Genomic DNA, 16505 nt, shown 5'->3' with positions numbered 1-16505 from the left:
TAGCCTTTTCATTCAAGCAATATTTTCCATGTCCTGAATATTTTCGATCCGATATTACGACTTAATTAGCATGAATGTGTCCCTGGTGGTCTAGTGGCTAGGATTCGGCGCTTTCACCGCCGCGGCCCGGGTTCGATTCCCGGTCAGGGAAATGTCATTTAAAGTTCTGGCTTGATGTTTTTATTTACGCCAATTATTCAATGTCCTGAATGTTTTCGATCTGATTGGAGGACATAATATGCACAACTGTGTCCCTGATGGTCTAGTGGCTAGGATTCGGCGCTCTCACCGCCGCGGCCCGGGTTCGATTCCCGGTCAGGGAATTGGCTTTTAAAGTTCTGACTTGATGTTTTAATTTAAGCCTATTATTCGATGTGCTGAATGTTTTCGATCTGATTGGAGGACATAATATGCACAACTGTGTCCCTGATGGTCTAGTGGCTAGGATTCGGCGCTCTCACCGCCGCGGCCCGGGTTCGATTCCCGGTCAGGGAATTGGCTTTTAAAGTTCTGACTTGATGTTTTAATTTAAGCCAATTATTCGATGTGCTGAATGTTTTCGATCTGATTGGAGGACATAATATACACAACTGTGTCCCTGATGGTCTAGTGGCTAGGATTCGGCGCTCTCACCGCCGCGGCCCGGGTTCGATTCCCGGTCAGGGAAATGGCATTTGAAGTTACCCTTAGTTGATGCTTGTGTTGTCCGTTGCAACATTTCAATGATGTGATGTGCATCAACTTGTCCCCCACTGTTAAGTAGTTATTGTTTGATGCTCTTAGTAGACAGGGAAACCTGGTTTAGCCTTTTCATTCAAGCAATATTTTCCATGTCCTGAATATTTTCGATCCGATATTACGACTTAATTAGCATTAATGTGTCCCTGGTGGTCTAGTGGCTAGGATTCGGCGCTTTCACCGCCGCGGCCCGGGTTCGATTCCCGGTCAGGGAAATGTCATTTAAAGTTCTGGCTTGATGTTTTTATTTACGCCAATTATTCGATGTGCTGAATGTTTTCGATCTGATTGGAGGACATAATGCGGCCCAGGTTCGATTCCCGGTCAGGGAAATGGCATTTGAAGTTACCCTTAGTTGATGCTTGTGTTGTCCGTTGCAACATTTCAATGATGTGATGTGCATCAACTTGTCCCCCACTGTTAAGTAGTTATTGTTTGATGCTCTTAGTAGACAGGGAAACCTGGTTTAGCCTTTTCATTCAAGCAATATTTTCCATGTCCTGAATATTTTCGATCCGATATTACGACTTAATTAGCATGAATGTGTCCCTGGTGGTCTAGTGGCTAGGATTCGGCGCTTTCACCGCCGCGGCCCGGGTTCGATTCCCGGTCAGGGAATTGGCTTTTAAAGTTCTGACTTGATGTTTTAATTTAAGCCAATTATTCGATGTGCTGAATGTTTTCGATCTGATTGGAGGACATAATATGCACAACTGTGTCCCTGATGGTCTAGTGGCTAGGATTCGGCGCTCTCACCGCCGCGGCCCGGGTTCGATTCCCGGTCAGGGAATTGGCTTTTAAAGTTCTGACTTGATGTTTTAATTTAAGCCTATTATTCGATGTGCTGAATGTTTTCGATCTGATTGGAGGACATAATATGCACAACTGTGTCCCTGATGGTCTAGTGGCTAGGATTCGGCGCTCTCACCGCCGCGGCCCGGGTTCGATTCCCGGTCAGGGAAATGGCATTTGAAGTTACCCTTAGTTTATGCTTGTGTTGTCAGTTGCAACATTTCAATGATGTGATGTGCATCAACTTGTCCCCCACTGTTAAGTAGTTATTGTTTGATGCTCTTAGTAGACAGGGAAACCTGGTTTAGCCTTTTCATTCAAGTAATATTTTCCATGTCCTGAATATTTTCGATCCGATATTACGACTTAATTAGCATGAATGTGTCCCTGGTGGTCTAGTGGCTAGGATTCGGCGCTTTCACCGCCGCGGCCCGGGTTCGATTCCCGGTCAGGGAAATGTCATTTAAAGTTCTGGCTTGATGTTTTTATTTACGCCAATTATTCAATGTCCTGAATGTTTTCGATCTGATTGGAGGACATAATATGCACAACTGTGTCCCTGATGGTCTAGTGGCTAGGATTCGGCGCTCTCACCGCCGCGGCCCGGGTTCGATTCCCGGTCAGGGAATTGGCTTTTAAAGTTCTGACTTGATGTTTTAATTTAAGCCTATTATTCGATGTGCTGAATGTTTTCGATCTGATTGGAGGACATAATATGCACAACTGTGTCCCTGATGGTCTAGTGGCTAGGATTCGGCGCTCTCACCGCCGCGGCCCGGGTTCGATTCCCGGTCAGGGAATTGGCTTTTAAAGTTCTGACTTGATGTTTTAATTTAAGCCAATTATTCGATGTGCTGAATGTTTTCGATCTGATTGGAGGACATAATATACACAACTGTGTCCCTGATGGTCTAGTGGCTAGGATTCGGCGCTCTCACCGCCGCGGCCCGGGTTCGATTCCCGGTCAGGGAAATGGCATTTGAAGTTACCCTTAGTTGATGCTTGTGTTGTCCGTTGCAACATTTCAATGATGTGATGTGCATCAACTTGTCCCCCACTGTTAAGTAGTTATTGTTTGATGCTCTTAGTAGACAGGGAAACCTGGTTTAGCCTTTTCATTCAAGCAATATTTTCCATGTCCTGAATATTTTTGATCCGATATTACGACTTAATTAGCATTAATGTGTCCCTGGTGGTCTAGTGGCTAGGATTCGGCGCTTTCACCGCCGCGGCCCGGGTTCGATTCCCGGTCAGGGAAATGTCATTTAAAGTTCTGGCTTGATGTTTTTATTTACGCCAATTATTCGATGTGCTGAATGTTTTCGATCTGATTGGAGGACATAATGCGGCCCAGGTTCGATTCCCGGTCAGGGAAATGGCATTTGAAGTTACCCTTAGTTGATGCTTGTGTTGTCCGTTGCAACATTTCAATGATGTGATGTGCATCAACTTGTCCCCCACTGTTAAGTAGTTATTGTTTGATGCTCTTAGTAGACAGGGAAACCTGGTTTAGCCTTTTCATTCAAGCAATATTTTCCATGTCCTGAATATTTTCGATCCGATATTACGACTTAATTAGCATGAATGTGTCCCTGGTGGTCTAGTGGCTAGGATTCGGCGCTTTCACCGCCGCGGCCCGGGTTTGATTCCCGGTCAGGGAAATGTCATTTAAAGTTCTGGCTTGATGTTTTTATTTACGCCAATTATTCGATGTGCTGAATGTTTTCGATCTGATTGGAGGACATAATATGCACAACTGTGTCCCTGATGGTCTAGTGGCTAGGATTCGGCGCTCTCACCGCCGCGGCCCGGGTTCGATTCCCGGTCAGGGAATTGACTTTTAAAGTTCTGACTTGATGTTTTAATTTAAGCCTATTATTCGATGTGCTGAATGTTTTCGATCTGATTGGAGGACATAATATGCACAACTGTGTCCCTGATGGTCTAGTGGCTAGGATTCGGCGCTCTCACCGCCGCGGCCCGGGTTCGATTCCCGGTCAGGGAAATGGCATTTGAAGTTACCCTTAGTTGATGCTTGTGTTGTCCGTTGCAACATTTCAATGATGTGATGTGCATCAACTTGTCCCCCACTGTTAAGTAGTTATTGTTTGATGCTCTTAGTAGACAGGGAAACCTGGTTTAGCCTTTTCATTCAAGCAATATTTTCCATGTCCTGAATATTTTCGATCCGATATTACGACTTAATTAGCATGAATGTGTCCCTGGTGGTCTAGTGGCTAGGATTCGGCGCTTTCACCGCCGCGGCCCGGGTTCGATTCCCGGTCAGGGAAATGTCATTTAAAGTTCTGGCTTGATGTTTTTATTTACGCCAATTATTCGATGTGCTGAATGTTTTCGATCTGATTGGAGGACATAATATGCACAACTGTGTCCCTGATGGTCTAGTGGCTAGGATTCGCCGCTCTCACCGCCGCGGCCCGGGTTCGATTCCCGGTCAGGGAATTGGCTTTTAAAGTTCTGACTTGATGTTTTAATTTAAGCCTATTATTCGATGTGCTGAATGTTTTCGATCTGATTGGAGGACATAATATGCACAACTGTGTCCCTGATGGTCTAGTGGCTAGGATTCGGCGCTCTCACCGCCGCGGCCCGGGTTCGATTCCCGGTCAGGGAAATGGCATTTGAAGTTACCCTTAGTTGATGCTTGTGTTGTCCGTTGCAACATTTCAATGATGTGATGTGCATCAACTTGTCCCCCACTGTTAAGTAGTTATTGTTTGATGCTCTTAGTAGACAGGGAAACCTGGTTTAGCCTTTTCATTCAAGTAATATTTTCCATGTCCTGAATATTTTCGATCCGATATTACGACTTAATTAGCATGAATGTGTCCCTGGTGGTCTAGTGGCTAGGATTCGGCGCTTTCACCGCCGCGGCCCGGGTTCGATTCCCGGTCAGGGAATTGGCTTTTAAAGTTCTGACTTGATGTTTTAATTTAAGCCTATTATTCGATGTGCTGAATGTTTTCGATCTGATTGGAGGACATAATATGCACGACTGTGTCCCTGATGGTCTAGTGGCTAGGATTCGGCGCTCTCACCGCCGCGGCCCGGGTTCGATTCCCGGTCAGGGAATTGGCTTTTAAAGTTCTGGCTTGATGTTTTTATTTACGCCAATTATTCGATGTGCTGAATGTTTTCGATCTGATTGGAGGACATAATATGCACAACTGTGTCCCTGATGGTCTAGTGGCTAGGATTCGGCGCTCTCACCGCCGCGGCCCGGGTTCGATTCCCGGTCAGGGAATTGACTTTTAAAGTTCTGACTTGCTTGTTTTAATTTAAGCCAATTATTCGATGTGCTGAATGTTTTCGATCTGATTGGAGGACATAATATGCACAACTGTGTCCCTGATGGTCTAGTGGCTAGGATTCGGCGGTCTCACCGCCGCGGCCCGGGTTCGATTCCCGGTCAGGGAATTGGCTTTTAAAGTTCTGACTTGATGTTTTAATTTAAGCCAATTATTCGATGTGCTGAATGTTTTCGATCTGATTGGAGGACAAAATATGCACAACTGTGTCCCTGATGGTCTAGTGGCTAGGATTCGGCGCTCTCACCGCCGCGGCCCGGGTTCGATTCCCGGTCAGGGAAATGGCATTTGAAGTTACCCTTAGTTTATGCTTGTGTTGTCAGTTGCAACATTTCAATGATGTGATGTGCATCAACTTGTCCCCCACTGTTAAGTAGTTATTGTTTGATGCTCTTAGTAGACAGGGAAACCTGGTTTAGCCTTTTCATTCAAGCAATATTTTCCATGTCCTGAATATTTTCGATCCGATATTACGACTTAATTAGCATGAATGTGTCCCTGGTGGTCTAGTGGCTAGGATTCGGCGCTTTCACCGCCGCGGCCCGGGTTTGATTCCCGGTCAGGGAAATGTCATTTAAAGTTCTGGCTTGATGTTTTTATTTACGCCAATTATTCGATGTGCTGAATGTTTTCGATCTGATTGGAGGACATAATATGCACAACTGTGTCCCTGATGGTCTAGTGGCTAGGATTCGGCGCTCTCACCGCCGCGGCCCGGGTTCGATTCCCGGTCAGGGAATTGACTTTTAAAGTTCTGACTTGATGTTTTAATTTAAGCCTATTATTCGATGTGCTGAATGTTTTCGATCTGATTGGAGGACATAATATGCACAACTGTGTCCCTGATGGTCTAGTGGCTAGGATTCGGCGCTCTCACCGCCGCGGCCCGGGTTCGATTCCCGGTCAGGGAAATGGCATTTGAAGTTACCCTTAGTTGATGCTTGTGTTGTCCGTTGCAACATTTCAATGATGTGATGTGCATCAACTTGTCCCCCACTGTTAAGTAGTTATTGTTTGATGCTCTTAGTAGACAGGGAAACCTGGTTTAGCCTTTTCATTCAAGCAATATTTTCCATGTCCTGAATATTTTCGATCCGATATTACGACTTAATTAGCATGAATGTGTCCCTGGTGGTCTAGTGGCTAGGATTCGGCGCTTTCACCGCCGCGGCCCGGGTTCGATTCCCGGTCAGGGAAATGTCATTTAAAGTTCTGGCTTGATGTTTTTATTTACGCCAATTATTCAATGTCCTGAATGTTTTCGATCTGATTGGAGGACATAATATGCACAACTGTGTCCCTGATGGTCTAGTGGCTAGGATTCGGCGCTCTCACCGCCGCGGCCCGGGTTCGATTCCCGGTCAGGGAATTGGCTTTTAAAGTTCTGACTTGATGTTTTAATTTAAGCCTATTATTCGATGTGCTGAATGTTTTCGATCTGATTGGAGGACATAATATGCACAACTGTGTCCCTGATGGTCTAGTGGCTAGGATTCGGCGCTCTCACCGCCGCGGCCCGGGTTCGATTCCCGGTCAGGGAATTGGCTTTTAAAGTTCTGACTTGATGTTTTAATTTAAGCCAATTATTCGATGTGCTGAATGTTTTCGATCTGATTGGAGGACATAATATACACAACTGTGTCCCTGATGGTCTAGTGGCTAGGATTCGGCGCTCTCACCGCCGCGGCCCGGGTTCGATTCCCGGTCAGGGAAATGGCATTTGAAGTTACCCTTAGTTGATGCTTGTGTTGTCCGTTGCAACATTTCAATGATGTGATGTGCATCAACTTGTCCCCCACTGTTAAGTAGTTATTGTTTGATGCTCTTAGTAGACAGGGAAACCTGGTTTAGCCTTTTCATTCAAGCAATATTTTCCATGTCCTGAATATTTTCGATCCGATATTACGACTTAATTAGCATTAATGTGTCCCTGGTGGTCTAGTGGCTAGGATTCGGCGCTTTCACCGCCGCGGCCCGGGTTCGATTCCCGGTCAGGGAAATGTCATTTAAAGTTCTGGCTTGATGTTTTTATTTACGCCAATTATTCGATGTGCTGAATGTTTTCGATCTGATTGGAGGACATAATGCGGCCCAGGTTCGATTCCCGGTCAGGGAAATGGCATTTGAAGTTACCCTTAGTTGATGCTTGTGTTGTCCGTTGCAACATTTCAATGATGTGATGTGCATCAACTTGTCCCCCACTGTTAAGTAGTTATTGTTTGATGCTCTTAGTAGACAGGGAAACCTGGTTTAGCCTTTTCATTCAAGCAATATTTTCCATGTCCTGAATATTTTCGATCCGATATTACGACTTAATTAGCATGAATGTGTCCCTGGTGGTCTAGTGGCTAGGATTCGGCGCTTTCACCGCCGCGGCCCGGGTTCGATTCCCGGTCAGGGAATTGGCTTTTAAAGTTCTGACTTGATGTTTTAATTTAAGCCAATTATTCGATGTGCTGAATGTTTTCGATCTGATTGGAGGACATAATATGCACAACTGTGTCCCTGATGGTCTAGTGGCTAGGATTCGGCGCTCTCACCGCCGCGGCCCGGGTTCGATTCCCGGTCAGGGAATTGGCTTTTAAAGTTCTGACTTGATGTTTTAATTTAAGCCTATTATTCGATGTGCTGAATGTTTTCGATCTGATTGGAGGACATAATATGCACAACTGTGTCCCTGATGGTCTAGTGGCTAGGATTCGGCGCTCTCACCGCCGCGGCCCGGGTTCGATTCCCGGTCAGGGAAATGGCATTTGAAGTTACCCTTAGTTTATGCTTGTGTTGTCAGTTGCAACATTTCAATGATGTGATGTGCATCAACTTGTCCCCCACTGTTAAGTAGTTATTGTTTGATGCTCTTAGTAGACAGGGAAACCTGGTTTAGCCTTTTCATTCAAGTAATATTTTCCATGTCCTGAATATTTTCGATCCGATATTACGACTTAATTAGCATGAATGTGTCCCTGGTGGTCTAGTGGCTAGGATTCGGCGCTTTCACCGCCGCGGCCCGGGTTCGATTCCCGGTCAGGGAAATGTCATTTAAAGTTCTGGCTTGATGTTTTTATTTACGCCAATTATTCAATGTCCTGAATGTTTTCGATCTGATTGGAGGACATAATATGCACAACTGTGTCCCTGATGGTCTAGTGGCTAGGATTCGGCGCTCTCACCGCCGCGGCCCGGGTTCGATTCCCGGTCAGGGAATTGGCTTTTAAAGTTCTGACTTGATGTTTTAATTTAAGCCTATTATTCGATGTGCTGAATGTTTTCGATCTGATTGGAGGACATAATATGCACAACTGTGTCCCTGATGGTCTAGTGGCTAGGATTCGGCGCTCTCACCGCCGCGGCCCGGGTTCGATTCCCGGTCAGGGAATTGGCTTTTAAAGTTCTGACTTGATGTTTTAATTTAAGCCAATTATTCGATGTGCTGAATGTTTTCGATCTGATTGGAGGACATAATATACACAACTGTGTCCCTGATGGTCTAGTGGCTAGGATTCGGCGCTCTCACCGCCGCGGCCCGGGTTCGATTCCCGGTCAGGGAAATGGCATTTGAAGTTACCCTTAGTTGATGCTTGTGTTGTCCGTTGCAACATTTCAATGATGTGATGTGCATCAACTTGTCCCCCACTGTTAAGTAGTTATTGTTTGATGCTCTTAGTAGACAGGGAAACCTGGTTTAGCCTTTTCATTCAAGCAATATTTTCCATGTCCTGAATATTTTTGATCCGATATTACGACTTAATTAGCATTAATGTGTCCCTGGTGGTCTAGTGGCTAGGATTCGGCGCTTTCACCGCCGCGGCCCGGGTTCGATTCCCGGTCAGGGAAATGTCATTTAAAGTTCTGGCTTGATGTTTTTATTTACGCCAATTATTCGATGTGCTGAATGTTTTCGATCTGATTGGAGGACATAATGCGGCCCAGGTTCGATTCCCGGTCAGGGAAATGGCATTTGAAGTTACCCTTAGTTGATGCTTGTGTTGTCCGTTGCAACATTTCAATGATGTGATGTGCATCAACTTGTCCCCCACTGTTAAGTAGTTATTGTTTGATGCTCTTAGTAGACAGGGAAACCTGGTTTAGCCTTTTCATTCAAGCAATATTTTCCATGTCCTGAATATTTTCGATCCGATATTACGACTTAATTAGCATGAATGTGTCCCTGGTGGTCTAGTGGCTAGGATTCGGCGCTTTCACCGCCGCGGCCCGGGTTCGATTCCCGGTCAGGGAAATGTCATTTAAAGTTCTGGCTTGATGTTTTTATTTACGCCAATTATTCGATGTGCTGAATGTTTTCGATCTGATTGGAGGACATAATATGCACAACTGTGTCCCTGATGGTCTAGTGGCTAGGATTCGGCGCTCTCACCGCCGCGGCCCGGGTTCGATTCCCGGTCAGGGAATTGGCTTTTAAAGTTCTGACTTGATGTTTTAATTTAAGCCTATTATTCGATGTGCTGAATGTTTTCGATCTGATTGGAGGACATAATATGCACAACTGTGTCCCTGATGGTCTAGTGGCTAGGATTCGGCGCTCTCACCGCCGCGGCCCGGGTTCGATTCCCGGTCAGGGAATTGCCTTTTAAAGTTCTGACTTGATGTTTTAATTTAAGCCTATTATTCGATGTGCTGAATGTTTTCGATCTGATTGGAGGACATAATATGCACAACTGTGTCCCTGATGGTCTAGTGGCTAGGATTCGGCGCTCTCACCGCCGCGGCCCGGGTTCGATTCCCGGTCAGGGAAATGGCATTTGAAGTTTCCCTTAGTTTATGCTTGTGTTGTCAGTTGCAACATTTCAATGATGTGATGTGCATCAACTTGTCCCCCACTGTTAAGTAGTTATTGTTTGATGCTCTTAGTAGACAGGGAAACCTGGTTTAGCCTTTTCATTCAAGTAATATTTTCCATGTCCTGAATATTTTCGATCCGATATTACGACTTAATTAGCATGAATGTGTCCCTGGTGGTCTAGTGGCTAGGATTCGGCGCTTTCACCGCCGCGGCCCGGGTTCGATTCCCGGTCAGGGAAATGTCATTTAAAGTTCTGGCTTGATGTTTTTATTTACGCCAATTTTTCGATGTGCTGAATGTTTTCGATCTGATTGGAGGACATAATGCGGCCCAGGTTCGATTCCCGGTCAGGGAAATGGCATTTGAAGTTACCCTTAGTTGATGCTTGTGTTGTCCGTTGCAACATTTCAATGATGTGATGTGCATCAACTTGTCCCCCACTGTTAAGTAGTTATTGTTTGATGCTCTTAGTAGACAGGGAAACCTGGTTTAGCCTTTTCATTCAAGCAATATTTTCCATGTCCTGAATATTTTCGATCCGATATTACGACTTAATTAGCATGAATGTGTCCCTGGTGGTCTAGTGGCTAGGATTCGGCGCTTTCACCGCCGCGGCCCGGGTTCGATTCCCGGTCAGGGAAATGTCATTTAAAGTTCTGGCTTGATGTTTTTATTTACGCCAATTATTCGATGTGCTGAATGTTTTCGATCTGATTGGAGGACATAATATGCACAACTGTGTCCCTGATGGTCTAGTGGCTAGGATTCGGCGCTCTCACCGCCGCGGCCCGGGTTCGATTCCCGGTCAGGGAATTGGCTTTTAAAGTTCTGACTTGATGTTTTAATTTAAGCCTATTATTCGATGTGCTGAATGTTTTCGATCTGATTGGAGGACATAATATGCACAACTGTGTCCCTGATGGTCTAGTGGCTAGGATTCGGCGCTCTCACCGCCGCGGCCCGGGTTCGATTCCCGGTCAGGGAAATGGCATTTGAAGTTACCCTTAGTTTATGCTTGTGTTGTCAGTTGCAACATTTCAATGATGTGATGTGCATCAACTTGTCCCCCACTGTTAAGTAGTTATTGTTTGATGCTCTTAGTAGACAGGGAAACCTGGTTTAGCCTTTTCATTCAAGTAATATTTTCCATGTCCTGAATATTTTCGATCCGATATTACGACTTAATTAGCATGAATGTGTCCCTGGTGGTCTAGTGGCTAGGATTCGGCGCTTTCACCGCCGCGGCCCGGGTTCGATTCCCGGTCAGGGAAATGTCATTTAAAGTTCTGGCTTGATGTTTTTATTTACGCCAATTATTCAATGTCCTGAATGTTTTCGATCTGATTGGAGGACATAATATGCACAACTGTGTCCCTGATGGTCTAGTGGCTAGGATTCGGCGCTCTCACCGCCGCGGCCCGGGTTCGATTCCCGGTCAGGGAATTGGCTTTTAAAGTTCTGACTTGATGTTTTAATTTAAGCCTATTATTCGATGTGCTGAATGTTTTCGATCTGATTGGAGGACATAATATGCACAACTGTGTCCCTGATGGTCTAGTGGCTAGGATTCGGCGCTCTCACCGCCGCGGCCCGGGTTCGATTCCCGGTCAGGGAATTGGCTTTTAAAGTTCTGACTTGATGTTTTAATTTAAGCCAATTATTCGATGTGCTGAATGTTTTCGATCTGATTGGAGGACATAATATACACAACTGTGTCCCTGATGGTCTAGTGGCTAGGATTCGGCGCTCTCACCGCCGCGGCCCGGGTTCGATTCCCGGTCAGGGAAATGGCATTTGAAGTTACCCTTAGTTGATGCTTGTGTTGTCCGTTGCAACATTTCAATGATGTGATGTGCATCAACTTGTCCCCCACTGTTAAGTAGTTATTGTTTGATGCTCTTAGTAGACAGGGAAACCTGGTTTAGCCTTTTCATTCAAGCAATATTTTCCATGTCCTGAATATTTTCGATCCGATATTACGACTTAATTAGCATTAATGTGTCCCTGGTGGTCTAGTGGCTAGGATTCGGCGCTTTCACCGCCGCGGCCCGGGTTCGATTCCCGGTCAGGGAAATGTCATTTAAAGTTCTGGCTTGATGTTTTTATTTACGCCAATTATTCGATGTGCTGAATGTTTTCGATCTGATTGGAGGACATAATGCGGCCCAGGTTCGATTCCCGGTCAGGGAAATGGCATTTGAAGTTACCCTTAGTTGATGCTTGTGTTGTCCGTTGCAACATTTCAATGATGTGATGTGCATCAACTTGTCCCCCACTGTTAAGTAGTTATTGTTTGATGCTCTTAGTAGACAGGGAAACCTGGTTTAGCCTTTTCATTCAAGCAATATTTTCCATGTCCTGAATATTTTCGATCCGATATTACGACTTAATTAGCATGAATGTGTCCCTGGTGGTCTAGTGGCTAGGATTCGGCGCTTTCACCGCCGCGGCCCGGGTTCGATTCCCGGTCAGGGAAATGTCATTTAAAGTTCTGGCTTGATGTTTTTATTTACGCCAATTATTCGATGTGCTGAATGTTTTCGATCTGATTGGAGGACATAATATGCACAACTGTGTCCCTGATGGTCTAGTGGCTAGGATTCGGCGCTCTCACCGCCGCGGCCCGGGTTTGATTCCCGGTCAGGGAATTGGCTTTTAAAGTTCTGACTTGATGTTTTAATTTAAGCCTATTATTCGATGTGCTGAATGTTTTCGATCTGATTGGAGGACATAATATGCACAACTGTGTCCCTGATGGTCTAGTGGCTAGGATTCGGCGCTCTCACCGCCGCGGCCCGGGTTCGATTCCCGGTCAGGGAATTGCCTTTTAAAGTTCTGACTTGATGTTTTAATTTAAGCCTATTATTCGATGTGCTGAATGTTTTCGATCTGATTGGAGGACATAATATGCACAACTGTGTCCCTGATGGTCTAGTGGCTAGGATTCGGCGCTCTCACCGCCGCGGCCCGGGTTCGATTCCCGGTCAGGGAAATGGCATTTGAAGTTTCCCTTAGTTTATGCTTGTGTTGTCAGTTGCAACATTTCAATGATGTGATGTGCATCAACTTGTCCCCCACTGTTAAGTAGTTATTGTTTGATGCTCTTAGTAGACAGGGAAACCTGGTTTAGCCTTTTCATTCAAGTAATATTTTCCATGTCCTGAATATTTTCGATCCGATATTACGACTTAATTAGCATGAATGTGTCCCTGGTGGTCTAGTGGCTAGGATTCGGCGCTTTCACCGCCGCGGCCCGGGTTCGATTCCCGGTCAGGGAAATGTCATTTAAAGTTCTGGCTTGATGTTTTTATTTACGCCAATTTTTCGATGTGCTGAATGTTTTCGATCTGATTGGAGGACATAATGCGGCCCAGGTTCGATTCCCGGTCAGGGAAATGGCATTTGAAGTTACCCTTAGTTGATGCTTGTGTTGTCCATTGCAACATTTCAATGATGTGATGTGCATCAACTTGTCCCCCACTGTTAAGTAGTTATTGTTTGATGCTCTTAGTAGACAGGGAAACCTGGTTTAGCCTTTTCATTCAAGCAATATTTTCCATGTCCTGAATATTTTCGATCCGATATTACGACTTAATTAGCATGAATGTGTCCCTGGTGGTCTAGTGGCTAGGATTCGGCGCTTTCACCGCCGCGGCCCGGGTTCGATTCCCGGTCAGGGAAATGTCATTTAAAGTTCTGGCTTGATGTTTTTATTTACGCCAATTATTCGATGTGCTGAATGTTTTCGATCTGATTGGAGGACATAATATGCACAACTGTGTCCCTGATGGTCTAGTGGCTAGGATTCGGCGCTCTCACCGCCGCGGCCCGGGTTCGATTCCCGGTCAGGGAAATGGCATTTGAAGTTACCCTTAGTTGATGCTTGTGTTGTCCGTTGCAACATTTCAATGATGTGATGTGCATCAACTTGTCCCCCACTGTTAAGTAGTTATTGTTTGATGCTCTTAGTAGACAGGGAAACCTGGTTTAGCCTTTTCATTCAAGCAATATTTTCCATGTCCTGAATATTTTCGATCCGATATTACGACTTAATTAGCATGAATGTGTCCCTGGTGGTCTAGTGGCTAGGATTCGGCGCTTTCACCGCCGCGGCCCGGGTTCGATTCCCGGTCAGGGAAATGTCATTTAAAGTTCTGGCTTGATGTTTTTATTTACGCCAATTATTCAATGTCCTGAATGTTTTCGATCTGATTGGAGGACATAATATGCACAACTGTGTCCCTGATGGTCTAGTGGCTAGGATTCGGCGCTCTCACCGCCGCGGCCCGGGTTCGATTCCCGGTCAGGGAATTGGCTTTTAAAGTTCTGACTTGATGTTTTAATTTAAGCCTATTATTCGATGTGCTGAATGTTTTCGATCTGATTGGAGGACATAATATGCACAACTGTGTCCCTGATGGTCTAGTGGCTAGGATTCGGCGCTCTCACCGCCGCGGCCCGGGTTCGATTCCCGGTCAGGGAATTGGCTTTTAAAGTTCTGACTTGATGTTTTAATTTAAGCCAATTATTCGATGTGCTGAATGTTTTCGATCTGATTGGAGGACATAATATACACAACTGTGTCCCTGATGGTCTAGTGGCTAGGATTCGGCGCTCTCACCGCCGCGGCCCGGGTTCGATTCCCGGTCAGGGAAATGGCATTTGAAGTTACCCTTAGTTGATGCTTGTGTTGTCCGTTGCAACATTTCAATGATGTGATGTGCATCAACTTGTCCCCCACTGTTAAGTAGTTATTGTTTGATGCTCTTAGTAGACAGGGAAACCTGGTTTAGCCTTTTCATTCAAGCAATATTTTCCATGTCCTGAATATTTTCGATCCGATATTACGACTTAATTAGCATTAATGTGTCCCTGGTGGTCTAGTGGCTAGGATTCGGCGCTTTCACCGCCGCGGCCCGGGTTCGATTCCCGGTCAGGGAAATGTCATTTAAAGTTCTGGCTTGATGTTTTTATTTACGCCAATTATTCGATGTGCTGAATGTTTTCGATCTGATTGGAGGACATAATGCGGCCCAGGTTCGATTCCCGGTCAGGGAAATGGCATTTGAAGTTACCCTTAGTTGATGCTTGTGTTGTCCGTTGCAACATTTCAATGATGTGATGTGCATCAACTTGTCCCCCACTGTTAAGTAGTTATTGTTTGATGCTCTTAGTAGACAGGGAAACCTGGTTTAGCCTTTTCATTCAAGCAATATTTTCCATGTCCTGAATATTTTCGATCCGATATTACGACTTAATTAGCATGAATGTGTCCCTGGTGGTCTAGTGGCTAGGATTCGGCGCTTTCACCGCCGCGGCCCGGGTTCGATTCCCGGTCAGGGAAATGTCATTTAAAGTTCTGGCTTGATGTTTTTATTTACGCCAATTATTCGATGTGCTGAATGTTTTCGATCTGATTGGAGGACATAATATGCACAACTGTGTCCCTGATGGTCTAGTGGCTAGGATTCGGCGCTCTCACCGCCGCGGCCCGGGTTTGATTCCCGGTCAGGGAATTGGCTTTTAAAGTTCTGACTTGATGTTTTAATTTAAGCCTATTATTCGATGTGCTGAATGTTTTCGATCTGATTGGAGGACATAATATGCACAACTGTGTCCCTGATGGTCTAGTGGCTAGGATTCGGCGCTCTCACCGCCGCGGCCCGGGTTCGATTCCCGGTCAGGGAATTGCCTTTTAAAGTTCTGACTTGATGTTTTAATTTAAGCCTATTATTCGATGTGCTGAATGTTTTCGATCTGATTGGAGGACATAATATGCACAACTGTGTCCCTGATGGTCTAGTGGCTAGGATTCGGCGCTCTCACCGCCGCGGCCCGGGTTCGATTCCCGGTCAGGGAAATGGCATTTGAAGTTTCCCTTAGTTTATGCTTGTGTTGTCAGTTGCAACATTTCAATGATGTGATGTGCATCAACTTGTCCCCCACTGTTAAGTAGTTATTGTTTGATGCTCTTAGTAGACAGGGAAACCTGGTTTAGCCTTTTCATTCAAGTAATATTTTCCATGTCCTGAATATTTTCGATCCGATATTACGACTTAATTAGCATGAATGTGTCCCTGGTGGTCTAGTGGCTAGGATTCGGCGCTTTCACCGCCGCGGCCCGGGTTCGATTCCCGGTCAGGGAAATGTCATTTAAAGTTCTGGCTTGATGTTTTTATTTACGCCAATTTTTCGATGTGCTGAATGTTTTCGATCTGATTGGAGGACATAATGCGGCCCAGGTTCGATTCCCGGTCAGGGAAATGGCATTTGAAGTTACCCTTAGTTGATGCTTGTGTTGTCCATTGCAACATTTCAATGATGTGATGTGCATCAACTTGTCCCCCACTGTTAAGTAGTTATTGTTTGATGCTCTTAGTAGACAGGGAAACCTGGTTTAGCCTTTTCATTCAAGCAATATTTTCCATGTCCTGAATATTTTCGATCCGATATTACGACTTAATTAGCATGAATGTGTCCCTGGTGGTCTAGTGGCTAGGATTCGGCGCTTTCACCGCCGCGGCCCGGGTTCGATTCCCGGTCAGGGAAATGTCATTTAAAGTTCTGGCTTGATGTTTTTATTTACGCCAATTATTCGATGTGCTGAATGTTTTCGATCTGATTGGAGGACATAATATGCACAACTGTGTCCCTGATGGTCTAGTGGCTAGGATTCGGCGCTCTCACCGCCGCGGCCCGGGTTCGATTCCCGGTCAGGGAAATGGCATTTGAAGTTACCCTTAGTTGATGCTTGTGTTGTCCGTTGCAACATTTCAATGATGTGATGTGCATCAACTTGTCCCCCACTGTTAAGTAGTTATTGTTTGATGCTCTTAGTAGACAGG

The 16505-nt window shown here is 45.5% G+C and overlaps 68 non-coding genes across 68 annotated transcripts; all 68 read left to right on the top strand.

Annotated features, from left to right (window-relative positions):
- The first annotated feature begins 79 nt into the window (after positions 1–79).
- trnae-uuc (transfer RNA glutamic acid (anticodon UUC)) lies at positions 80–151 on the top strand. Its single transcript has one exon. It is a non-coding gene; the product is annotated as a tRNA-Glu (tRNA).
- Positions 152–251: 100 nt separating this feature from the next.
- On the top strand, positions 252–323 carry trnae-cuc (transfer RNA glutamic acid (anticodon CUC)). Its single transcript has one exon. It is a non-coding gene; the product is annotated as a tRNA-Glu (tRNA).
- A 100-nt stretch (positions 324–423) lies between these two features.
- Positions 424–495, top strand: trnae-cuc (transfer RNA glutamic acid (anticodon CUC)). The gene has a single exon. It is a non-coding gene; the product is annotated as a tRNA-Glu (tRNA).
- Positions 496–595: 100 nt separating this feature from the next.
- trnae-cuc (transfer RNA glutamic acid (anticodon CUC)) lies at positions 596–667 on the top strand. Its single transcript has one exon. It is a non-coding gene; the product is annotated as a tRNA-Glu (tRNA).
- A 214-nt stretch (positions 668–881) lies between these two features.
- Positions 882–953, top strand: trnae-uuc (transfer RNA glutamic acid (anticodon UUC)). The gene has a single exon. It is a non-coding gene; the product is annotated as a tRNA-Glu (tRNA).
- Positions 954–1284: 331 nt separating this feature from the next.
- Positions 1285–1356, top strand: trnae-uuc (transfer RNA glutamic acid (anticodon UUC)). The gene has a single exon. It is a non-coding gene; the product is annotated as a tRNA-Glu (tRNA).
- A 100-nt stretch (positions 1357–1456) lies between these two features.
- On the top strand, positions 1457–1528 carry trnae-cuc (transfer RNA glutamic acid (anticodon CUC)). The gene has a single exon. It is a non-coding gene; the product is annotated as a tRNA-Glu (tRNA).
- Positions 1529–1628: 100 nt separating this feature from the next.
- trnae-cuc (transfer RNA glutamic acid (anticodon CUC)) lies at positions 1629–1700 on the top strand. The gene has a single exon. It is a non-coding gene; the product is annotated as a tRNA-Glu (tRNA).
- A 214-nt stretch (positions 1701–1914) lies between these two features.
- trnae-uuc (transfer RNA glutamic acid (anticodon UUC)) lies at positions 1915–1986 on the top strand. The gene has a single exon. It is a non-coding gene; the product is annotated as a tRNA-Glu (tRNA).
- Positions 1987–2086: 100 nt separating this feature from the next.
- trnae-cuc (transfer RNA glutamic acid (anticodon CUC)) lies at positions 2087–2158 on the top strand. The gene has a single exon. It is a non-coding gene; the product is annotated as a tRNA-Glu (tRNA).
- A 100-nt stretch (positions 2159–2258) lies between these two features.
- trnae-cuc (transfer RNA glutamic acid (anticodon CUC)) lies at positions 2259–2330 on the top strand. The gene has a single exon. It is a non-coding gene; the product is annotated as a tRNA-Glu (tRNA).
- A 100-nt stretch (positions 2331–2430) lies between these two features.
- trnae-cuc (transfer RNA glutamic acid (anticodon CUC)) lies at positions 2431–2502 on the top strand. The gene has a single exon. It is a non-coding gene; the product is annotated as a tRNA-Glu (tRNA).
- Positions 2503–2716: 214 nt separating this feature from the next.
- trnae-uuc (transfer RNA glutamic acid (anticodon UUC)) lies at positions 2717–2788 on the top strand. Its single transcript has one exon. It is a non-coding gene; the product is annotated as a tRNA-Glu (tRNA).
- Positions 2789–3119: 331 nt separating this feature from the next.
- Positions 3120–3191, top strand: trnae-uuc (transfer RNA glutamic acid (anticodon UUC)). Its single transcript has one exon. It is a non-coding gene; the product is annotated as a tRNA-Glu (tRNA).
- Positions 3192–3291: 100 nt separating this feature from the next.
- Positions 3292–3363, top strand: trnae-cuc (transfer RNA glutamic acid (anticodon CUC)). Its single transcript has one exon. It is a non-coding gene; the product is annotated as a tRNA-Glu (tRNA).
- Positions 3364–3463: 100 nt separating this feature from the next.
- trnae-cuc (transfer RNA glutamic acid (anticodon CUC)) lies at positions 3464–3535 on the top strand. The gene has a single exon. It is a non-coding gene; the product is annotated as a tRNA-Glu (tRNA).
- A 214-nt stretch (positions 3536–3749) lies between these two features.
- Positions 3750–3821, top strand: trnae-uuc (transfer RNA glutamic acid (anticodon UUC)). Its single transcript has one exon. It is a non-coding gene; the product is annotated as a tRNA-Glu (tRNA).
- Positions 3822–4093: 272 nt separating this feature from the next.
- On the top strand, positions 4094–4165 carry trnae-cuc (transfer RNA glutamic acid (anticodon CUC)). Its single transcript has one exon. It is a non-coding gene; the product is annotated as a tRNA-Glu (tRNA).
- A 214-nt stretch (positions 4166–4379) lies between these two features.
- Positions 4380–4451, top strand: trnae-uuc (transfer RNA glutamic acid (anticodon UUC)). Its single transcript has one exon. It is a non-coding gene; the product is annotated as a tRNA-Glu (tRNA).
- A 100-nt stretch (positions 4452–4551) lies between these two features.
- Positions 4552–4623, top strand: trnae-cuc (transfer RNA glutamic acid (anticodon CUC)). Its single transcript has one exon. It is a non-coding gene; the product is annotated as a tRNA-Glu (tRNA).
- A 100-nt stretch (positions 4624–4723) lies between these two features.
- trnae-cuc (transfer RNA glutamic acid (anticodon CUC)) lies at positions 4724–4795 on the top strand. Its single transcript has one exon. It is a non-coding gene; the product is annotated as a tRNA-Glu (tRNA).
- Positions 4796–5068: 273 nt separating this feature from the next.
- Positions 5069–5140, top strand: trnae-cuc (transfer RNA glutamic acid (anticodon CUC)). The gene has a single exon. It is a non-coding gene; the product is annotated as a tRNA-Glu (tRNA).
- Positions 5141–5354: 214 nt separating this feature from the next.
- trnae-uuc (transfer RNA glutamic acid (anticodon UUC)) lies at positions 5355–5426 on the top strand. The gene has a single exon. It is a non-coding gene; the product is annotated as a tRNA-Glu (tRNA).
- Positions 5427–5526: 100 nt separating this feature from the next.
- Positions 5527–5598, top strand: trnae-cuc (transfer RNA glutamic acid (anticodon CUC)). The gene has a single exon. It is a non-coding gene; the product is annotated as a tRNA-Glu (tRNA).
- Positions 5599–5698: 100 nt separating this feature from the next.
- trnae-cuc (transfer RNA glutamic acid (anticodon CUC)) lies at positions 5699–5770 on the top strand. Its single transcript has one exon. It is a non-coding gene; the product is annotated as a tRNA-Glu (tRNA).
- Positions 5771–5984: 214 nt separating this feature from the next.
- On the top strand, positions 5985–6056 carry trnae-uuc (transfer RNA glutamic acid (anticodon UUC)). The gene has a single exon. It is a non-coding gene; the product is annotated as a tRNA-Glu (tRNA).
- A 100-nt stretch (positions 6057–6156) lies between these two features.
- On the top strand, positions 6157–6228 carry trnae-cuc (transfer RNA glutamic acid (anticodon CUC)). The gene has a single exon. It is a non-coding gene; the product is annotated as a tRNA-Glu (tRNA).
- A 100-nt stretch (positions 6229–6328) lies between these two features.
- Positions 6329–6400, top strand: trnae-cuc (transfer RNA glutamic acid (anticodon CUC)). Its single transcript has one exon. It is a non-coding gene; the product is annotated as a tRNA-Glu (tRNA).
- Positions 6401–6500: 100 nt separating this feature from the next.
- On the top strand, positions 6501–6572 carry trnae-cuc (transfer RNA glutamic acid (anticodon CUC)). Its single transcript has one exon. It is a non-coding gene; the product is annotated as a tRNA-Glu (tRNA).
- A 214-nt stretch (positions 6573–6786) lies between these two features.
- On the top strand, positions 6787–6858 carry trnae-uuc (transfer RNA glutamic acid (anticodon UUC)). The gene has a single exon. It is a non-coding gene; the product is annotated as a tRNA-Glu (tRNA).
- Positions 6859–7189: 331 nt separating this feature from the next.
- trnae-uuc (transfer RNA glutamic acid (anticodon UUC)) lies at positions 7190–7261 on the top strand. The gene has a single exon. It is a non-coding gene; the product is annotated as a tRNA-Glu (tRNA).
- Positions 7262–7361: 100 nt separating this feature from the next.
- trnae-cuc (transfer RNA glutamic acid (anticodon CUC)) lies at positions 7362–7433 on the top strand. Its single transcript has one exon. It is a non-coding gene; the product is annotated as a tRNA-Glu (tRNA).
- A 100-nt stretch (positions 7434–7533) lies between these two features.
- Positions 7534–7605, top strand: trnae-cuc (transfer RNA glutamic acid (anticodon CUC)). The gene has a single exon. It is a non-coding gene; the product is annotated as a tRNA-Glu (tRNA).
- Positions 7606–7819: 214 nt separating this feature from the next.
- Positions 7820–7891, top strand: trnae-uuc (transfer RNA glutamic acid (anticodon UUC)). Its single transcript has one exon. It is a non-coding gene; the product is annotated as a tRNA-Glu (tRNA).
- Positions 7892–7991: 100 nt separating this feature from the next.
- trnae-cuc (transfer RNA glutamic acid (anticodon CUC)) lies at positions 7992–8063 on the top strand. The gene has a single exon. It is a non-coding gene; the product is annotated as a tRNA-Glu (tRNA).
- Positions 8064–8163: 100 nt separating this feature from the next.
- trnae-cuc (transfer RNA glutamic acid (anticodon CUC)) lies at positions 8164–8235 on the top strand. The gene has a single exon. It is a non-coding gene; the product is annotated as a tRNA-Glu (tRNA).
- A 100-nt stretch (positions 8236–8335) lies between these two features.
- On the top strand, positions 8336–8407 carry trnae-cuc (transfer RNA glutamic acid (anticodon CUC)). Its single transcript has one exon. It is a non-coding gene; the product is annotated as a tRNA-Glu (tRNA).
- Positions 8408–8621: 214 nt separating this feature from the next.
- trnae-uuc (transfer RNA glutamic acid (anticodon UUC)) lies at positions 8622–8693 on the top strand. The gene has a single exon. It is a non-coding gene; the product is annotated as a tRNA-Glu (tRNA).
- A 331-nt stretch (positions 8694–9024) lies between these two features.
- On the top strand, positions 9025–9096 carry trnae-uuc (transfer RNA glutamic acid (anticodon UUC)). The gene has a single exon. It is a non-coding gene; the product is annotated as a tRNA-Glu (tRNA).
- A 100-nt stretch (positions 9097–9196) lies between these two features.
- Positions 9197–9268, top strand: trnae-cuc (transfer RNA glutamic acid (anticodon CUC)). Its single transcript has one exon. It is a non-coding gene; the product is annotated as a tRNA-Glu (tRNA).
- A 100-nt stretch (positions 9269–9368) lies between these two features.
- Positions 9369–9440, top strand: trnae-cuc (transfer RNA glutamic acid (anticodon CUC)). The gene has a single exon. It is a non-coding gene; the product is annotated as a tRNA-Glu (tRNA).
- Positions 9441–9540: 100 nt separating this feature from the next.
- Positions 9541–9612, top strand: trnae-cuc (transfer RNA glutamic acid (anticodon CUC)). The gene has a single exon. It is a non-coding gene; the product is annotated as a tRNA-Glu (tRNA).
- Positions 9613–9826: 214 nt separating this feature from the next.
- trnae-uuc (transfer RNA glutamic acid (anticodon UUC)) lies at positions 9827–9898 on the top strand. Its single transcript has one exon. It is a non-coding gene; the product is annotated as a tRNA-Glu (tRNA).
- A 331-nt stretch (positions 9899–10229) lies between these two features.
- Positions 10230–10301, top strand: trnae-uuc (transfer RNA glutamic acid (anticodon UUC)). The gene has a single exon. It is a non-coding gene; the product is annotated as a tRNA-Glu (tRNA).
- Positions 10302–10401: 100 nt separating this feature from the next.
- Positions 10402–10473, top strand: trnae-cuc (transfer RNA glutamic acid (anticodon CUC)). Its single transcript has one exon. It is a non-coding gene; the product is annotated as a tRNA-Glu (tRNA).
- Positions 10474–10573: 100 nt separating this feature from the next.
- On the top strand, positions 10574–10645 carry trnae-cuc (transfer RNA glutamic acid (anticodon CUC)). Its single transcript has one exon. It is a non-coding gene; the product is annotated as a tRNA-Glu (tRNA).
- Positions 10646–10859: 214 nt separating this feature from the next.
- Positions 10860–10931, top strand: trnae-uuc (transfer RNA glutamic acid (anticodon UUC)). The gene has a single exon. It is a non-coding gene; the product is annotated as a tRNA-Glu (tRNA).
- Positions 10932–11031: 100 nt separating this feature from the next.
- On the top strand, positions 11032–11103 carry trnae-cuc (transfer RNA glutamic acid (anticodon CUC)). The gene has a single exon. It is a non-coding gene; the product is annotated as a tRNA-Glu (tRNA).
- A 100-nt stretch (positions 11104–11203) lies between these two features.
- Positions 11204–11275, top strand: trnae-cuc (transfer RNA glutamic acid (anticodon CUC)). Its single transcript has one exon. It is a non-coding gene; the product is annotated as a tRNA-Glu (tRNA).
- Positions 11276–11375: 100 nt separating this feature from the next.
- On the top strand, positions 11376–11447 carry trnae-cuc (transfer RNA glutamic acid (anticodon CUC)). The gene has a single exon. It is a non-coding gene; the product is annotated as a tRNA-Glu (tRNA).
- Positions 11448–11661: 214 nt separating this feature from the next.
- Positions 11662–11733, top strand: trnae-uuc (transfer RNA glutamic acid (anticodon UUC)). Its single transcript has one exon. It is a non-coding gene; the product is annotated as a tRNA-Glu (tRNA).
- A 331-nt stretch (positions 11734–12064) lies between these two features.
- Positions 12065–12136, top strand: trnae-uuc (transfer RNA glutamic acid (anticodon UUC)). The gene has a single exon. It is a non-coding gene; the product is annotated as a tRNA-Glu (tRNA).
- A 272-nt stretch (positions 12137–12408) lies between these two features.
- trnae-cuc (transfer RNA glutamic acid (anticodon CUC)) lies at positions 12409–12480 on the top strand. The gene has a single exon. It is a non-coding gene; the product is annotated as a tRNA-Glu (tRNA).
- A 100-nt stretch (positions 12481–12580) lies between these two features.
- trnae-cuc (transfer RNA glutamic acid (anticodon CUC)) lies at positions 12581–12652 on the top strand. The gene has a single exon. It is a non-coding gene; the product is annotated as a tRNA-Glu (tRNA).
- A 214-nt stretch (positions 12653–12866) lies between these two features.
- On the top strand, positions 12867–12938 carry trnae-uuc (transfer RNA glutamic acid (anticodon UUC)). Its single transcript has one exon. It is a non-coding gene; the product is annotated as a tRNA-Glu (tRNA).
- Positions 12939–13269: 331 nt separating this feature from the next.
- On the top strand, positions 13270–13341 carry trnae-uuc (transfer RNA glutamic acid (anticodon UUC)). Its single transcript has one exon. It is a non-coding gene; the product is annotated as a tRNA-Glu (tRNA).
- Positions 13342–13441: 100 nt separating this feature from the next.
- Positions 13442–13513, top strand: trnae-cuc (transfer RNA glutamic acid (anticodon CUC)). The gene has a single exon. It is a non-coding gene; the product is annotated as a tRNA-Glu (tRNA).
- A 214-nt stretch (positions 13514–13727) lies between these two features.
- Positions 13728–13799, top strand: trnae-uuc (transfer RNA glutamic acid (anticodon UUC)). Its single transcript has one exon. It is a non-coding gene; the product is annotated as a tRNA-Glu (tRNA).
- Positions 13800–13899: 100 nt separating this feature from the next.
- On the top strand, positions 13900–13971 carry trnae-cuc (transfer RNA glutamic acid (anticodon CUC)). The gene has a single exon. It is a non-coding gene; the product is annotated as a tRNA-Glu (tRNA).
- A 100-nt stretch (positions 13972–14071) lies between these two features.
- On the top strand, positions 14072–14143 carry trnae-cuc (transfer RNA glutamic acid (anticodon CUC)). Its single transcript has one exon. It is a non-coding gene; the product is annotated as a tRNA-Glu (tRNA).
- A 100-nt stretch (positions 14144–14243) lies between these two features.
- On the top strand, positions 14244–14315 carry trnae-cuc (transfer RNA glutamic acid (anticodon CUC)). Its single transcript has one exon. It is a non-coding gene; the product is annotated as a tRNA-Glu (tRNA).
- Positions 14316–14529: 214 nt separating this feature from the next.
- Positions 14530–14601, top strand: trnae-uuc (transfer RNA glutamic acid (anticodon UUC)). Its single transcript has one exon. It is a non-coding gene; the product is annotated as a tRNA-Glu (tRNA).
- Positions 14602–14932: 331 nt separating this feature from the next.
- Positions 14933–15004, top strand: trnae-uuc (transfer RNA glutamic acid (anticodon UUC)). Its single transcript has one exon. It is a non-coding gene; the product is annotated as a tRNA-Glu (tRNA).
- Positions 15005–15276: 272 nt separating this feature from the next.
- trnae-cuc (transfer RNA glutamic acid (anticodon CUC)) lies at positions 15277–15348 on the top strand. The gene has a single exon. It is a non-coding gene; the product is annotated as a tRNA-Glu (tRNA).
- Positions 15349–15448: 100 nt separating this feature from the next.
- trnae-cuc (transfer RNA glutamic acid (anticodon CUC)) lies at positions 15449–15520 on the top strand. Its single transcript has one exon. It is a non-coding gene; the product is annotated as a tRNA-Glu (tRNA).
- Positions 15521–15734: 214 nt separating this feature from the next.
- On the top strand, positions 15735–15806 carry trnae-uuc (transfer RNA glutamic acid (anticodon UUC)). The gene has a single exon. It is a non-coding gene; the product is annotated as a tRNA-Glu (tRNA).
- Positions 15807–16137: 331 nt separating this feature from the next.
- Positions 16138–16209, top strand: trnae-uuc (transfer RNA glutamic acid (anticodon UUC)). The gene has a single exon. It is a non-coding gene; the product is annotated as a tRNA-Glu (tRNA).
- Positions 16210–16309: 100 nt separating this feature from the next.
- Positions 16310–16381, top strand: trnae-cuc (transfer RNA glutamic acid (anticodon CUC)). The gene has a single exon. It is a non-coding gene; the product is annotated as a tRNA-Glu (tRNA).
- Positions 16382–16505: the final 124 nt, after the last annotated feature.

Source organism: Pungitius pungitius, chromosome 2, assembly GCF_949316345.1.
Source record: "Pungitius pungitius chromosome 2, fPunPun2.1, whole genome shotgun sequence".
Classification (NCBI taxonomy): domain Eukaryota; kingdom Metazoa; phylum Chordata; class Actinopteri; order Perciformes; family Gasterosteidae; genus Pungitius; species Pungitius pungitius.
The sequence above is the reverse complement of the archived record's forward strand: the minus strand, read 5'-3'. Positions and strand labels throughout refer to the sequence as shown.